Consider the following 18,303-nt stretch of genomic DNA (forward strand, 5'->3'; position numbering starts at 1 on the left):
GAGTGAGGAGGTGAGATCCCACCACTGCAGCCCACAGGCCACAGGGAACATCGGGCAGAAAGTTCCATTTAGGGCAGAGGTGGAAAGAAGCACCCAGCCTACAGCTCACTTCCCCGACCCCGAGGCCGACCTCCCCTGACCTTCCCTCCCTACCAGGACCTGGTCTATTTGTGCTTAGCTGGCTCCCCTCCCCACACCTCTGCTCCAGTCCTCATTCCTCCACACACTGTATGTGAACACGTGCCAGCCTCAAGAGCATGGCCCTGTGGGCATGAGAGTATTTTGCCTGGATGACATCAACTCTCCTACTCCCATTAGCGAACCACTTGATAAGAAACGTTCAAATGTCAATAACTGGACTGGGAAATGCTGGCAGCAGCCAGTGGAAAGGCTCCTCCATGGGGGAGCATCCCCCATGCTCCTCTGGGCAAATATGTACAGAATTCTCTATAAATATGTATATGAATTAAGGAGCCATACAGGTAAACGTTCATGACTCTGCTAGATGTAAATGATCATTGGATTTGCCTTCCCAGAAGAAACCAGACATTCTTCAATGGGTTTGAGGGGGGAAAAAAATCAGAAAAGCTGTAGCAGCTTTCCAGAGACCAAAGAGAGAAGAGAGCAGATTTTTGGGGCCTGAGGGAGGTGGGGTGGAGACTGGGAAATGGAGGGAGGAAACAGACAGACTGAGAGATCAAGCATTTGATGGGGGAAGAGGTATGCACTTTGACTAGGCCGTGACTCTGAATCAATTAAATTCACCCTGGTTACACCCCACCCCTCACTCTCTATTTCAGAACATTTACCCCACTGTGTGATGGCGGGTGGTTTACTCACATGGTTCTCATCTGCCTCCCGTTCCCAGAATGTAAGCACCTAGAAGGCAGGTTCTTTGTGATTCTGTTCACCTGTCTCAGTATGGAAATGCTGAAGGACAGAATCCTGCTAGTGTGTGTGTTATGCCCAACTACAAAGTTCAGGGCGGAGGGCATGTCCTTACACTTTGGTTCAAGTGGATTAGTTAAAGGTTAGTGTTGACTCAAGAAGTTCAGGACCACCTGTGGGACACCTGGGGTGACAGAGTCCAGTGGGAGGTGTTCCCAGTTCTAGGCTGGCAGTTCCAAATGGGCGGCATGCAACTTCATGGTAGAGTTGCCACATTTAGCAAATAAGCATACAGGATGCTCGATATTTGGGACATACTTATACTAAAAATTTACTCTCTAAAAATTCAAATTAACTGGGCATTCTGTATTTTATCTGGCAACCCAACCTCATGGGGGAGGCAAAAAGAACGTGCCAAGCCCTTGCAACGTGCCAGTTATCCAGTTTGGTGCTTTACAGGCTCATCTGTCTTGCCAGCCACCCCAAGAATAAGACAAATGGTAACATTCCCCCCCCCTACTTATAAGGCTGAGTGAAGGCTCAGACAGTGTCAGAAATGTGCCCAGGTAACTCAGCTGGTAAGTGGGGGAACTGGGGTCCGATCCCAGGTCTGTGGCTGTCTTAAGTATCATTCTCTCTTCCCACCCATAAATCTTTTTTTTTTAAGTTTTTAAATTTTTATTTTATTTAGAGAGAGAAAGAGAGAGAGCAAGCAGGGGAGGGGCCGAGAGAGAGGGAGACAGAATCCCTAGCAGGCTCCACATTGCCAGCACAGAGCCTGATGTGGGGCTTGAACTCACAAACCGAAGTCAAGAGTCAAATGCTTAACCGACTGAGCCACCCAGGCGCCCTATCTACCCACCCATAAATCTATTTCCCTTGGGTCTTCATGCATTGAATGAAGTATGAATTACTTGTGAAGCAGAGTCTCTTGAATTCATCTGTTTTCCCACTGTTTGGTGCAGTACCTGCTTGACTCAGAAGTGGTACTCCAGAAATGTTTGTGGAAATGAGAGGAAAGATGGATGGATGGATGGGACAGATGGATGATGGATGGATAAATGAAAGATGGATGGATGGATGGATGGATGGATGGATGATGGATGGATGGATGGAAGGGAGGAACAGATGGATGATGGATGATAGATGATGGATAGATGGATGGATGGATGGATGGATGGATGGCCAGATGGGATGGATGGATGGATGGATGGATGATGGATGAATGGATGAGTGGGTGGGAGGGACAGATCCTCAGGAAGCCCCTCCTCAACAACCTTACCAAAGGACTGGAGACACTGAGGTTTGGAGGATATGTAGCATCATTTTGACCTCACAACTTCCTTCTGCCCATGAACCAATCATATCTTCCCTTCTCCCAGGAAGCCCAGTGCCTTGGGGCAGAGCTTTCCCAGAGGTAGGGTCCTGGCTTGCAGGCAGCAAGTCAACAGAGAGGACCTGAGGAAGACATGTTTAAGCACCTTGTTGGTACTCCACCTGTGCAAGCCATGTCACTGAGAGTTTAAGAAGGTCCTTCTTCCCCTGACCCCTTTCTTCCTTTCTCTTTCTCTTTCTCTTCCCCTTCTCCTCCCTCTCTTTCTCTCCTCCTTTTTTTGAACTGCTCCTCCCTGAATGAAGGGGTAGGATGACCTCAGGGGTGAGGTCACTTCCCATGGCCATCAAGGAGTCCTGCCAATCACCTGGGTGAGGGCAGCCTGACATGGCAAGGGTCAAGAATGGAGCAAGGGCCTGTTTCCCGGGGGTAGGATAGAACCTCTTAGGCAGAGGTGGGCCAGGAACTGGGGAGCAGAGTCCAGGGCTCCTGCACCTAGAAATTTCTTATTTTACTTTTTATTTCATTTTATTTTTCAGCTCTGGTGTTTAGTGAAATCTCTTCTGAGATCACTCGTCTCAGGTATGCTAACCAGAACCAAGAGGGTGAAAGCCTCTGGTGCTTCCTAAGATGGGTTTTGTTACCTCCAAAATGAAGTGGCCCTTCGATGGCTTGGGACATTTAAAGCTCAGTTCTGGTGGAATGGCTCTATGGAATCCAACAAAATGCTTTGAGCTCCAGGAGACAGTGAGAGGAAGGAATAGGAGGGGGCTGGGGCTGGGGCAGAGGGAAGAGGGGTGGTGCCCCCTCTCTCTTGTATGGAGAGCCCTGCAGAGGCTAAGCTGGGTCTGGCTGATGGGCGTGTGGGACACAGACACTGATCGCTAGGAAATCAAGGGGGCATGAGTCCCTCCACCCCTGCCTGACCTCGCCCTGGGCTTCAGTGCAACTTTGCCTTGATCTTGGGGGCAAGAAGGAGACCAGTCGGTACCTGGATTGTACTTTTTGAGAGCTGGGTTTGCTTTTCACCCCCTGCTTGGGCACTCAGCCTATACCCTGAAGTGCAGGGTGGCCGCAGGGGGCTGGGGGAGAGCCTGCTCTGAGGGGACAGGTGGAAGCCTTAAAGGTCTGCACCCCTCCCCGGCTGCGTCCAGAGGCTCACAGACTAGACTCAAGCCCTAACTATGACCGAAGAGCTGCATGACTCTGGTCAAGAAGCTTCACCCGGTTCCTTAGCTATTAAATAAGGAAATAAGATGGAGTAAAGTTACTCTATAGATTTGTGATAAAGCCGGACGGGTCTGAAAGTTGCTGCTGGCCTGGCCCCCGGTAGGTGCTCGGAAATAGCATGTCTCGCTCAGTTGACCTTTGCTGCTTTGCCGGCCTTTTAGAGAAGCCAAAACAAACGAGCACACAGACAACCCTCCCAGTGGGCTCCCTCAGCTCTCAGCTCCTCCGGAGCAGGCCCTGAACCTTCTATCTGGGTTATATGTCTCCATCTCTCATTCCCTTTAAGCTTCCAGACTCAGCACACATTCCTTCCTTTTGCCCTGGAAATTTTTCCTTCTTGTGGAAAAAGCAAAGGCTCCTGGCCTCTCCAGGGATTTAGGAGGTAGCCTGTCCCCATGAAGCCCTGGGCGGGAGCCAGGTTAGGGATACCACCCCGGAGAACAGAGGAGTAAAGGAGTTCCTCATCTGGAGGTGCAGGATAGACGCTCCTGCCTGAACCTGGGGCCAGAGCACTGAGAGACATGACGAGGGGCAGCCCCACATCCTGCCCACACGGAAGAAGCCTTCATGCAAATGTGCAGAGAGAGAGAGAGAGAGAGAGAGAGAGAGGCTCCAGTGGTACTGTGGACTCTGTGGTGGGGTCAGCGGGGGCTCAGGCAGAGAGGGAGAACAGAGAAGAAAGACGGAATGGGTGTGCAGGGAGGGTGGGGGAGGGGCAGACAGGATGGGGTACAGAGAAGATGGGGGGGCAAAAATGGGTGGGGGAAGAGAGAATGGGGGTATGGAGAAGATAGGGGGCAGAGGGGTTGGGGGACAGAGAGAATGAGAGCAGAACACCAATGTGTCTCCAGAGCAGCTGCTCCCTGAGAAGGACAAGGACCAGGAGGAGGGCTCAGGGCCAGGCCGGAGCACCCTCACCCCTTCTCGGGTCTCCCAGCAGCCCAGGTTCTAATCCCTGTGCTCGGTGCTTCCTTATCTATAGAAAGAAGCAGCTCCGTGACGTTCTAAAGCCCCAGGAGGCTGGGGAGTCAGGCCCCTTTGAGGCACATTGCTTCAAACCTGGCTAAGGCCCAACAGTCCTGAGGGGTATTCATTACCTGCTGCTGACAGGTCACCCTCCCCTGCTTTTTAGCAGAGGAGTGACACCAGCCATAGGATCTGAGGCCCTGGAAGGACCTTCCCTCCTGGAGACTCCATTCACCGCGAGGATCACAACTATGAGCGGAAGGCCTTAGAGTGTCCCCAACAGGGACGCTTCTCAGAGTAAAATGGTGGCGGCTGCACGTCAGGTCAACAGGCCTGAACCAAGGCTGCCCAGGCAAGCCAGCAACCAGGGTCCCGGGCACTAACCCAGCCTCTCTCAGGGTGGGGCCCGAAAGGCGAGGTACAGCTGGGAGCCCCCTAATGGCTGATTCTGAGCGACTGCACCCAAAGCTGTCCCAAAGCCCAGGCCCGCCTGGCTTCCTTCTCTCCAGCCTCTTCCTGGCTCACTTGGGACCTCTGGCCACACAAGTCCTCCCTGGGCGCCGAGCCATGGTGGTCACCAGAGGCCTGGGAAGGCCCGCAAGAGGTTCAGGAAGGAGTTTCGCTCTGCCCCTTAACTCTTCACAACTGCAGACCCCCAGCCAGGGTGAGTGGGAGCCAGAGCCGGGATCGGAGGCAGGGCCGGATTGGGAGGGGAAGGTTGAGGGAGGAGGGGGACAGGGAGAAAGGAGAGAGAAGCTGAGGGTTGACGCCCTGCCAGGCTCACAGCAGGTGCACACGCAGTGGGCCCACGGAGCCCTCCTTCCTGCCCACCTGCCCCAGCAGCTACCACAAGGGCCCGCACGGGACTGTCCACCTCCTCTGCCGCCCCGGCTCCGTCCCAGCCGCCACCCCAAGCAGGTCTGCCTTGCTCACCTCCAGAGGACCCAGGAAAGGATAAGCGGGCCCTCCCGATGCAAGGTCCGGACACCCGTCTGTCCGTGAGTGGAGAATGTGGCTGCCGGTGCTTCCGACTTCCGCTCTCCTCACCGACACTCTCACCCTCCCACCCCGCAGCCTCCCCAGGGCTCCCTAGCTGCTCTGCACCTCGCACTTCCTGCCCACAAGACAGGGGCCTCCATTCCCAGGCCCACTGCCTCTGGCCCCCCTCCCCATGCCCCTGCTGGCTGGAGGCCCCCGGGCCCTCCACCAGGCCCAGAGAGAACTGTCAGTCAAGGGCCTCGGGAGAGAAAGGGGAAGGTGCTGTGCCCTGGACTGTGGACAGGCCCCACCCCCTTCCTCCCTGTGGTTCTATCACCAGGTTCTCATCTCTACCCCAGCTGTGAGCGGTCCCTCGCAGGGCACCCCGTGGGACATAGAGGGCCCTGGGCCCTGCAGCTTTTCTTTGCCTGTTTTTCACAAATGATACCGCAAACTGTGTGCCGTTACTTCTCACGTAGGTAACCGGGGTGCCTGATACAAAGGCCTTGCGGTCACGAAGCGCCCCCCCTCCCCCCATAGCACCCCAGCCAACTCTTCTCACCTGCTTGAGGAAGCATCCCTATACCTGTTACAGATTGGAGGCAGGCTCAGAGAGGTTATGCCTCTGCCTAGGGTGGCACAGCTGGGAAGTCGCAGAGCTAAGATTAGAACTCAGAGCGTCTGACCACGAGAACTGTCATCCGTTCCCCACTGCTGGATTCCCCACATGTATCTGCCGGACACAGGTCCCAGGTGTCCACAAGCGTGAGACAAAGGCTGGTGGGGAGCCATGGTCCCTGTACCATTCTCTTCTCCCCCTGCACAAGCTACTCCTCCCGCCTCAACAACCACCACCTCCCCTGCTGAGGCTCCAAAGTCCCCGCCCCACCCGAGCTCCTCATAATTCCAAGGGCCCAGGAGATTCCGCCGCATACAAGTCCCATGAAGAGAGCACCTTCTGACCGAGGCCACCCTGGCCCACAGTTTAGAGGGCCTCACTCCAGCTCTACCCCTCTGCCATCTGTGTCCCTCCTCCACAAGGACAGGCCTACCAGGCCCTCCTCCACCATACTCAGAGCACCCAAGGAGCCTGGAATTCTTGGCTTCGGGGGCCCCCATGGCCTGTTCCTCCCATGAGGCATTGCATCACTACTCTGTGCAGCCCTAGACTGCGGAGGACGGGGAGGGATGGGGGCGGGTGGACAGGGCTTGGACCTGTAGCAGGCTGCTCCCCCCGTGCGCCTGTGGTGCAGGGTGGGAAGAGGGAGGGGAGGCGGTCCAGGGCAGGGGTCGGAGGCTGGACGTGAGCTCTGCCGCAACAGCCACATTCGAAGGAGGCCGAGGATCCCCATTCAAACCTGGACCTCCAGGCCAGTATTAAGCTGGGAGGGAAGAGGAGAGGACACACTTCACAGAACACTTTGGCAGGCGCAGTTATAATTTTTATATATCTGAAGACCTCAGACGGGGCCCTCCACTGTTCACTTCCTGGGGTTGGCAAATGTTAGGGGCAGGCTTATCTCATGAGTGCCACGGACTCCCCGCAGTACAAACCTGGCTCATCACCTCCCCCAAGCCGCCCCTCCTTCTGTATTTGGGATTTTACAGCGCTGTGCCCAGCTGTGTCTGCCACAAACCCAGTCACCTCAGCCTGAATGCAAACCTTCTCCCTGGGCCTCCAGCCTCACAGGGCCTCTCTGGAATGTGGCCCCGGCCAGCCAGCGCCCCTTCCTCCAGTGGTCCCAATGCGACAAGCTGCTGACCCCTCAGGAATAATACACAGACTCTGTCCTCAGGGAGCTTCCAATCTAGTGACAGAAACAGAAAATAAACAAGTGGCCTAAGTAATCAACACATGATTGTAAGTGGTGATGGATGCCGAGGAAGGAAGGAGTGGGGAGCAAGGGGGGGACGACAGCAGGGACAGCGGCAGGAGACCAGAAATGCTCATGGGGGCCATTATCCCCTGGTGAAGAAAAACCAGCCCGTCTAATTCCTTGCCTGAGACTGGAAAGTTCTCCGTGAGTTAAGGGGACGGAAAGCAAGGCAGCCAGCTGGTCACCTGGCTGAGGGGATGGTGGGAGAAGATGAGGCTGGTGTGGCAGGACCAGGTCCCACAGGGTCCCCAGTGGTCAGCCAGTGTGCATGCTAAGTGGAGAAATGACAGGCCAGGGGGCACTGCCAGACTGGTTTTTAAGATCATCTGCTGTTGCATGGGCACTAGACAGTCAAGGGCTCACCGACAACAGGGAGACCACCGGGGGCTCCCACGGTCCAGGGGAGGCAGGTCAGTGGCTTGGAGGGCACTGCCAAGTCAGGGGAAAGTTCTAGATTGCTGGCTAGAGCACCTGGACGGGTACAAATGACACTTTTGAAAATGGTACAATCAGGGAGATGAAGCTTTGGGGAGAAAAATCCAGAGTTTGCTTTTTAAAATATCAGGTGTAAGACACCTGTGAAACTCAAGCAAGCAACTGAAACCATGCCTGGAGGGGACGGGAAGGGAGGACGGGGCTGCAGAAGTGAGCCACGTGTGAGCAGCAGGAAGGGGCCCCTCTGGGGGCTGACCGAGCTTTAACAGGGACAAGTAGGCAAAGGACAGTGAGAGGGGGCACCAAGGAGGGGACAGAAACATGAGAGTGTGTCATCACAGAAGATAAGGAAGGAGGTAACTTTAGAAGGAGGAAGTGGTCAGCTATGTCAAATGCCACTGGAAGGTCTAGGACGGTAAGGCAGGAGCAAAATGACCATGAAACGTGGCCACACGGAGGTTATAGACAAGCAGGGGTTGGGGGAGCAGGGGGCTCGATGGGGGTCGAAGCCAGGTGGCCGTAAAGTGAGGACTGATTAGGAGGTGAAGACCTGGGGTGGACCTCCTGCACCCCAACTCTGGGCCTGCCCCCTGCAGTCCAGCCCCTCCGCCACCCCAGTGATCCTGGCACACACACACGGTTCCCCGTGGCTGCAATGCCGCTGGTCAGGTGGGGCGCCAGCGATCTGCCTCCTCTATGTGTTTAGGAGTCCACACGTTCCCTGTGATGTGACCTTGTCAAGGGCAAGGACCACCCACTCACCTCCAGAGCACCCCAGGGCTACCTGTCATCTCCTCCTTAATCACTTCAGGACAATGCTGTCACAGGGGACGGAATCTGCCCCTCCCTTTCCTCCCAGGGGGCTGGTGTGTGCAAGGGGCGTGCCTCTGGGGGTGTGGGATGTTCCTGCTCACAGCTATCTCCAAGAACAGACTCCCTGACTGTAGCAGCCACCAGCTCTGCTCCATCTCCTTCCCAAGGCTGCCAGGCGCAAAACTCCAGATGGGGGATCCCTGGGTACAGCCCAGGAGGGCACTGGCTCTGTGGCCGTGTGGCTCCGATGAGGGCAGGCGGGGGGAAACGGGTGCCTGGCCCCAAGCTCCTGCCAGCGGGAGCTTCGATCTGCAACCCCTCCCCGTGCCTGGGGATCCCTACCCAGCCCACCGCCCCCATCCCCAGGGCCCAGAGGACGCCGGCCTCCTGACCTGACCACAGCCCTTGGGCAGGCAGCCTTGCCAGGCAGCCCCTTCCTGCCTCCTTCGAGGTGAGTGACTTCCTGTTTGCCGGCAGAGGAAGCTGCTCGGCACAGGTAGGGAGGTGGCAGCTTACAAGCTGAGCACAGATGAGGGAATGGGGCCCACCTTCCAGGACAGGGGCTCTGGGGATTCCGGCACACAGCCTGCCCTCCTGAGAGGCTGTGAGAGGAGGGGGGCAGCAGGGAAGGGAATGGGCACCTGACTTATGACCGCCCCTCACCAAGGGCCCCCCTGTGCTGACATTCACCAGGCCCTTTACAAGCAGCACCTCCAATCCCCACGAGGCTGGGGTGGGGAACATGCTGGAGAACACATGAGGACGCTGAGGGTCTGAGCGGTTACTCTGGCTGGATCTGAACCCCGGACTGCCAAACCCAAGCCAATCCGCTTTCTGCTACACCCCGTTACCATCTGCATACTGCAGGTGTCAAGGCGCTGGGCTTCTCTCCAAGCGAGCAGCGCTACCGAACTCTCTCTCCCAATTCAAAGCTTTTAGAAACTCCCGAGCTGCTACAGCTCACTCCCATCCTTCCGGGGGGTTGGGGGGGGGGGGCTGCACCAGCTACTGGGCAGGGTGAGAGCAGAAACCAGGAGCACCTCAGTGGGCTCCTGCGTGCCTGCCTGCGTTACAAACTTCTGTCCTTTAGGGAGGCCTGGGAGTAAGCCACACGCTCCTTCCTCCCATAAAGGCCCTATTCCCTCGGCTCTCCAGCCTCCACAAGCCTGGGGCCTCAGTGAGTGTAGACAGGACACCTGCCTCCCTCGACATTCCTCCGGCAGGTTAGATGGTTATAGTTGCACTGGCCCACATGACTATGGGTCCCCTGGGGATCTGAGCGGAGAGCTGGGGGGCAGAGTGGGGTGAGGGCTTCCCTCCCTAATGCCTGTAGTTCTCATGCGAGGGAGACGTCTCTTAGAGGCAGGGCAATGAGGAAAGGGAGTCTGGTCCAGCGGTGAACGCTACCACCAACCTCCCAACACAGATGTGGGCACCAGTGCTGCCCCTGGTTTCCTGACAAAGGGCAGGAAGTGATGATGACAAGCTTCTACCTCTTGGACTTGGTTGCCCAATCCTGTGGTAAGCACAGGAGCCTTGGGAGGCTGACCCTATGTGCATGGACAGCCGCCCAGGCCACAGCTCCCTGGCTCTCTTCTTCCTTGGAACCAAAGTCTGGCCCCGGACTCTGTCTTCCAAGGCTCCTCTCCTCGGCTCCCTCCCAGCTCTGGGCTCGTAGACTGGCACCTTCCTTGCAGCCACTTGTCACGGGTCTGCCCTCCTTAGGTAAGCAGTGAGTGGGATTCTAGCTAGTCACCTCCGTCTCCAAGCCCCCTTGGCAACCAGCAGATACTCACAAACATCTGCTCCGGTACAGGGATAGGCAGTTCTTTCTAACGGCAAAAATGCTCCCAAACTCAACACCCACGATTGGGAATTGGATAATTGATTATGGTAGAGCCCAGAGCCATATGGTGAACCTCGGCCACCCTTAACCATCTTATGTTTAGAGAGTATTTAATGCAGGGGAAAGATGCCCATGGCATGTTATTAAGAAAACCAGTTATATATTCCTGATGATCTCAAGGTTTGAGAGCGTGTGTATTTAGGCCACAGAATACCAAAACATGGGTTGGCAGCGGCTTTCTGTGCGTGGCAACAGTACACAGGATTTTAAGCTCTTCACGCTCTTTCTGGCACGTATCTAATTTTTAAAAAATAGGTGTTGTGTTTACCATCAGCAAAAATAACGAAGGTACCAGACAATTAAATACACTGAATTAAATAATGATTGAATATTTCTGCACACTTTAAAGACTGGGAGGTTCTTTGCCAACCTCATCCCTCCTTTCCAGGGGAGGCGGGAACTAGGGTACAATGTGGAGGCCCACGATGGTGTCTACTGTATTTGACCCCGCACTGTCACCACACCCTGAGTGGCTGCCAGTGGGACCTCCCTGCTGTCGGTGTGGGAATTCCAGAGTTGCTATGAGGATTGTTTAAAGGTGAAGACATCTGAGGTCTGACAGGTGCTAAAAGAAGTCTTCTCAGAGCTCCCTTACCTGACTGGAAGCAACAACTTCTGGAAAATAAGGGTGCCATAAATTCCTTCTTTTGGGAAAATAAAAACTTTCCCCAATCCCCTTCTCTAGGAAAGATTACGGCCCCGAAGGAGACTGAAAGACCAGCCATACCCTAGAGACGGACATTATCACAAACTTTCTCATCCCTCATTTGTTCTAAAAACCCATTTGTCTTTCTAAAGAAACCTATCTGTTCTTCCCACAGAATGCCTTTTTCTCCTTGCCTCCCTCTCCCTAAGTTAGGTGTGCAAGCTTTTAACCACTTAACAAGCCCCCTACTTCTTTGGTTGGCTTTCCTGGGCATGGCAATAAGCCTCTGTAGACTGTTTTGTTTTAGAAAGTATTTCTAGAGAGAGAGGATCCCAAGCAGGCTCCATGCTGTCAGCACAGAGCCCAACATGGGGCTCAGTCCATGAACCGTGAGATCATGACCTGAGCCAAAATCAAGAGTCTGAGGCTTAACTGACTGAGCCACCCAGGCGCCCAACCTCTTTCTACTGTTAATGTGTCTTTTGTCAGTTTAATTTGCCTGTCTCAGTGGCCTGAATCTAAGCTGCTAGAGGAAAAGTTGTTTTCCCCTCTCCTACAGGGCAAAGATTACCTACCTCCTCCATGACTCCATGAATCTAAGGCTGGGCTCGCTTAAGTAGGAGTGTGGTACACATAATGAACATTTTTAATAAATTTTATTTGAATACGCATTAAAAAAAATATAACTGATGCAACAGACATATGATTGCATAAGATATTATTTCTTAGGACCACATGGAAGCAAATAATGCCTACTTTATTTTCAAACTGTGTGTAGTCAAGGAAAAATATTAAAACAGTGAAGGTGGAAAACCCTTCTGTCAAAAATCATGACAAGATACGCAAAAGAGTAGACGCTGTGTGCCGCTGACTCTAACTTCTCAAGCATTTCTGTTGGAGAAAGAACTGGGAGTCTTCCTGATAACGCTAATTAGCCTTGATCAGTCATTAACTGCTGAATAGAAATTTAGGCTTACAATTAGCAGGAGCGCAAGGCTCTGGTGTTACACAAAACAGAGAACAGGCATGCTCTGACATCGTGAAGGAGGGTGAGAAAACTTAGAGCAAGGCATTCCCCGGGGCCACTGAAAGGTCCCGGATTTCCCTGGGGGTGCCCAGATTTAGCCCTGCCCAGAGCAGCAAAGCCCTGGGCTTCTTGGTGCTCTTTCGATGCTAGGAGGGACCTTTCCATGCTCTATGCACACTTGCCTGCAGGGACAGAGGGGCAGCCTGGCATGGCAGCTTCACGTGGGAACAGCACCGGGGCCTCAGGGCTCATCCCTGGGAAGAGAGAGCCCACAGACCTGCGCCGCCTGAGGCCGTCTCCCTCCTGTCTGCCTCTGTGCGTCTATGCCTCCTCCAAGGCTGCACTGGGAGACATCGGGGAGGCAGGGCCTCCTACCTCACCCAGGTTCCCATGCTGAGAGAAGGCCTTCCTAAAGTCGTGGAGTCAGCAAAGGGAGAGTTCGAGAGTGCACCCAGCCTCCTAGTCTGGCTCAGCCTGTCCATCCACTTCTCCCAGAGTGCCTGCCCCAGGCTCTGCTCTGCCCGGGCCTCTCTTGCCCGGGGTGACCTCACTCACTGAAGCCCAGAGTCCTAACTGCCAGCAGGAATCCTCTACTGGATGAGCAGGGCTTCGATTTAGTGGCAGGCCCAACAGTGCGTCCATGTGCCCATGAATATGCCTTCCCATCTCTGTGCCCAGGCCTGCCCCTCCTGGGTCCTGTCTGTGGCATCACATCCACCTGGTTTCTCAGGTTCACGGCCCTGACACCAGCCCAGACCCTTCCTGACCCCGGTACCCAGTTCTGCTGCTTCTCCCTCTCCGGCAGGTGCCACTGCTCCCCACTTGGCCACCAGGAGAACCGCAGGGACCCCCTGCCCCTCAGGTTCTTGTGTACAAAAGGCCCCCGTCCTCCACATCACTCCTGCCCTTGAAAATACTTCCTGCTGACCTCCACCCATGGTGCCATCGGGGAAGGTCCAACACTGGCGTTTGAGACCCCCAGCCTCTCCCTGGGCCACACATCCACAGCCTGAAGTGCCACCTGAATGTTCTGCCTGAATGTTCCTGGTACTTCTGTGCACCACAGTGCCCTCACGCTGTGTTCTTGGTCATCTCTGTTCCCTTCCCCACTCTCCTTTCCATCTCTCAAATCTTCCTCCTCCCCTGAGGCTATCCCCATAATAGCATTTCTCCAATCTCTGTGGACCAAGCCACTAAGAATTAACTGTTAGGGGGTGCCTAGGTGGCCCAGTCAGTTGAGTGTCCGACTCCATCTTGGCTGGGGTCATGAACCCAGGGTCGTGAGATCAAGACCCAAGTCGGGCTCCACGCTCAGCTTGGGATTTTCTCTGTCCCTCTGACCTTCTCCCCTGCTCAAGCTTGCTCTCTCTCTCTCTCTCTCTCTCTCTCTCTCTAAAATAAACAAAAATAAACAAATAAATTAATTAATAAAATATGAAAGAATCATCTATTAGGAAAATTCAATAATCCCAGCCAGGGAACACAGCCCAGTAATCAGGGCAACGAACCGAGGTTCACACAGCAGTCAGATCAATCTTTTTTTTTTTTTTAATTTTTTTTTTTAGTGTTTATTTATTTTTGAGACAGAGAGAGACAGAGCATGAAGGGGGGAAGGTCAGAGAGAGAGGGAGACACAGAATCGGAAGCAGGCTCCAGGCTCTGAGCTGTCAGCACAGAGCCCGACGCGGGGCTCGAACTCACGGACCGCGAGATCATGACCTGAGCCACCCAGGCGCCCCCAGATCAATCTTTTTAAAAAACAGCGTCAGGTTTCAAAAGTAAGATCATGATTTGTAGCACAATACCATTTATGTGGTTTAAAATACATGCATATATAAACCAACGTCATATATTTCTCTAGAATACACCCAGATCCCGGGATAAACGTACCATACATCTATCAGAATGGCCGCTGTTGACAGGCAGGGTAGGTAGGGGAAGACAGTGAGGGGCAGTCGGTGGGACTAGACAGGAGCCATGAGGAAGAAATCCTAAGACCCCTTCTAATGCAATCAAAACAACAACAGAAGGACGAAAATCCAATTTAAACCATAGGCCAAGGACGGGAACAGTTCACAGAGACAAACAGCGAAAACCAGATGAGACTCCTACCACCACTCGCTATGCATACTTATTAAAACTACAACGTGATGCCAGTTTCGTTGTTTTTTTTTAATCTGTCACATTGGCAAGAACAGCGAGACGATAACACACCAAGCTGGCAGAGCGGCGGGAAAACCAAGCTGTCTCGGAAGCCCTCGGTCATACTGTGTGTGTCTGCAAAGCAGGCTGGCACCATCAACAGAAATCTAAACTACGCATGGCTTTCAAATCAGTCATTCTGTGCTCATGACCCTCTGTCGTCACAGAAGTGAGCGGGTATGTAGGAACACGTACGCTTCACCCATTATTGTCTGGCGTGGCAAGCAAAGAAACAAAAATGAGAACAACCTAGAAGCCATAGAGGACTGGCTAGATGAATATGGCACATCCATTCAGTGAGACATTACACATTTATTTAAAAAGCATGAAGTACATCCCTACGTCCTGAATCAGAACAAGTATCTTAAAAGAGAGAAAGGACAGAACCGAGTATTAGTACTATTTGCGTAAAAAAAGAGAAGTTACACATACTTGTATGCTCCTTTACAAACAGAATGTATCTCTCTGGAAGTAGTCTCAAGAAACTGCCTCTGAAGAGGAAAATAGAGGATCAGAACACAGGAGGGGGAGGGAGATTTTTCACTGTGCGCCTTAAGCGCGGTTTGAATTAACATTTATAAAAAGTTTTAACACATGCAAGTCGTGCCTTTAAAAATACTTTCTAAAAGAATTGTAACCCTTGTAAATATTATCTTAAAAATAACAAAAGATGGGGCACCTGGGTGGCTCAGTCGGTTAAGCGCCCGACTTCCACTCAGGTCATGATCTCGAAGTTCCTGAGTTGGGGCCCCGCGTGGGGCTCTGTGCTGACAGCTCAGAGCCTGGAGCCTGCTTCAGATTCTGTGTCTCCTCTCTCTGCCCCTCCCATGTTGATGCTCATGCTCTGTCTCTGTCTCTCAATAATAAATAAACATTAAAAAATATTATAAATAAATAAATGTCACTGATTATATACTGTTTTCCTTTTAAACCTATTGAGATCACCTAATTAAAGAATGAAAGATTACTGGAATCTTCCTAGAAGGCAAGTTTTTTCTCCCTATATCCAGTTTCCAGAGTCTACTGATTTGAAAAACTTGGGATCTGCCTCCCACTGTAGTTCTCTTAGTGGGGGCCCGTGATGATTTTTTTTTTAGGCAGATATTGGGCGTAAGAACAGCAAGCAATGCCTCTCCCGCCAAAAGACACACTCTCCATGTCTGGGGATCACCTGTTCTGCTCAGTGTAAACCACCAGCCTTGGCCCTGGGTTTGCTGGGGAGCCTATGAATCTTCCTGCCACAGCAGCCAGGAGGCATCATCTCCTTCCCGGATGCCTCTGCTCCTCAGGCTGAGCCCCCATTTCAGAGAGCCTCTGGAATGCCTGCCGGCCTTCCAGAGCCACAATGGCCTCCTACCCGCTCCTCCAGCATGGTCAGTATGCCCAGCATGTTCAAGCCTTACTTATGCCTCAGGGCCTTTGCACCCGCTCTTCCCTCTGCCTGCAATGTTCTTCCCTCAGATAGTCCCATAACTATGTCTTATCTACATGCAGGTCTCCACTCCAATTTCATCTTCTCTGTACAGCTTGTCCTGACCACTCTGTTGAACACAACAGCCCCATCATCTTCTTCAACCCCTTAAGTTGCTCTGCTTCTCTTCGTAGCGTTTCTCTGACAAGACACTCAGATCGCTGTTATTGTTGTTTACTGTCCATTTCTCCCCACCAGAAAATAAGCTCTGTGATAAGAAAGACTGTATTGTTCACTGATGTAGCCTTAACACCTGGAATAGTGCCTGGAACATATTGTAAGGAATTGTTGAATGAACAAATGAGCGAGCCAGCCAACAGAGCACGTGTTCTAGGGAAGCTTAGATATAAGCCATCCCCTCCCCAAGTATACTCTGAGGGCTCCAGAGAAGAGCTACTCACTACCCATCCGCCGCTCACTGACCCCCTCATAGGCAGCTCACAAGTCCCTGCTCATGGAAACGGAGGACATCCTATCCTGAGCCCCCAGAGTTTGAGGGCCTGAAAATGGTACCACCCTCCCACGACATTTAGAAAGCTAGTTCCTTGTCTAGCTAGCAGCCAATTGCTCTTACCTGTCTCATCACCATGCTCATCAACCAGCCAGGTTCTTTCATTTTACGGTATTTATCAGTCTCTGAAATAACGTGATTCACCTGCTCCTCTCTCCTACAACTCCTATTTCCAATGCCTGATTGGTAGTGGGCACTCACTAAATATCTGTGGAATGAATGAATGAATCTGTTGAATGAATGAATGACTCTTCTTCATAGGCCCCACATAGAGAATATACAAGGCCTGAAAGAAAAGAATGAATCACTCAGCCCTAGCCGCCCCGTCTAACCTTGACCTTGGTGTATTTCTTATGCAGAGGAACTCATAGACATTCAATTAGTTGCTAATTACATTCAATCAGCTCTGGGCTGGGGAAAGGGCTGGGCTAATGAGGTTCAAGGGCAGGTGGAGCCCCAAGTTGCCCAGGTCCTCACTTTGATGCCGGCCTCCTGACCTAGACATGCAGGCCACAGACACAGGGGTCTGGGTGAGCACATTGACCAGAGCAGCAAAATCCATCTTGCAGCATGGAAAAAACCAGCAAAGAACACCCAATCCTGGCTCCATCATCCTGACAAAAGGACAAGCTAGACTAAATTCTAGACCAGAAAGGAACCGAGCGGGGATATGAGTTTGTCAGCTGAGCAGACACTGTTTACCTTTCCAGAAATCTCTGATGTTTTCTGGCCAGACACCCAGAAGGGTTAGGAGAGGGGCCGGCATCCAAGGGGGCAGGGAGGAGGTCTGAGGTCACTGGAGGCACAGGGCAATAGAGATTAGCAGTAAAGCCCTCCTGTCACCCAGTTTTAATAGTGGAGCTAGATCCACGCAGCCCCTCTGGAGGAGCCTGTGGAGCCACCGCATGGCAGGCCCGGGCAGACTGTCCCAGTGGGGCACAGTCGCCACTGTGTGCCATCCCTGTCACCAGATCAGGTTGGATTCTGAGAGCCCGCCCCGCCACCCCGCGCTCACTGTCCACCCTCCTGCGGCCTGTTCCCGCTCTTCCGGTCCGCAGGCCCCCGGTGACCTCAGCGCAAGTCCCCACAGCCCCGCGCAGGTGCTCCCCGGCTCGGCGCCCCGTGTCCCGCACACTGTCGCTGTCGAGGGCGGCGGGGCCGCCCCCGCCCGGCCTCCCCACGTGCCCTTACCCACTTCCCGCCGGGCTCCTGCTCCGGCCTCTCCCGCCGGCCCGGCTGCCCCATGGCCCGGCGCCCAGGCGCGGGCCGGGACCGCGAGGGCTGCGGGCGGTGACTGCGCGGGGCCGGGCGCGTCCAGCTCGGGCGCTCGCGGGAGGGACTGGGTTTCCGGGAGGGAGGGCGGCGGCGCGGGCAGGGAGGGGCGGGCTGGGGGCGAAGCCGTCCGACTGGTCTGACGGCGGCGGCGCGGGCTACGCCGCCCGCCTGCGCTCTCCGGGGCTGAGCTGCCCGCGGCGGAGCCCTCCGCTCCGTCTCTGGGCCCAGAAACCGGAAACTGAGGCCAGACCCAGATGTGCGCACGCCTCGAGCTGGGCGCTGCTCTGAAATTCCTGCAAACTCACTGCTTGTGTGTATTTCACAGGGGCAGGAAAAAACGGTCTGAGTGGAGTCCAGAATTTCAGCTGTGACTGTCCACTTACAGAGAACTTCTGCTCGCTGGTTTGGGAATTGGTGGCATGATGGCAAATAGTTGTGTTTTGAAACGAGCATATTTTAGCAAACACATCCTCAGACTAAGTTGACATTGGCAAGAAGCTTCTATTTTCCAGGATCCCAGTTCATGGCACGATCTAGTTTCTATTTCTGTAGCCATTAAGGCGCCATATGTGAAAGTCTGAGTTAAGTGATTCTATTCTTCCAACATAGCCTGTGATATTTTAACTCTCGTAGAGACTGGCGACCTGGAGAAACTGCCTCTTTATCTGATGCTGCCTAAAACGGAGCTGACCAGGCTCTCCACGAGGAACAACAGCTAATGTATACTGTGTTAACTAGAGAGCAG

The 18,303-nt window shown here is 53.6% G+C and overlaps 1 protein-coding gene across 3 annotated transcripts in view; it reads right to left on the reverse strand.

The window, feature by feature from the left end:
- Positions 1-17,611, reverse strand: part of PSD4 (pleckstrin and Sec7 domain containing 4) — a 35,232-nt gene extending 17,621 nt beyond the window's left edge. Inside the window, exons 1-2 of one of the 3 annotated variants that reach the window (XM_043603957.1) lie at positions 17,475-17,611; positions 16,347-16,491 (exon numbers count right to left, since the gene is read on the reverse strand). The gene's annotated coding sequence lies outside the window, so the exon portion shown is untranslated. Of the gene's footprint in view, positions 1-5,350; positions 5,483-16,346; positions 16,492-17,474 lie in introns of those variants that run through there. The other 2 variants (XM_043603956.1, XM_043603955.1) reach the window with 2 other exon arrangements.
- Between the last annotated feature and the right edge of the window lie 692 nt (positions 17,612-18,303).

Source organism: Prionailurus bengalensis, chromosome A3 (genome assembly GCF_016509475.1).
Source record: "Prionailurus bengalensis isolate Pbe53 chromosome A3, Fcat_Pben_1.1_paternal_pri, whole genome shotgun sequence".
Taxonomy (NCBI): domain Eukaryota; kingdom Metazoa; phylum Chordata; class Mammalia; order Carnivora; family Felidae; genus Prionailurus; species Prionailurus bengalensis.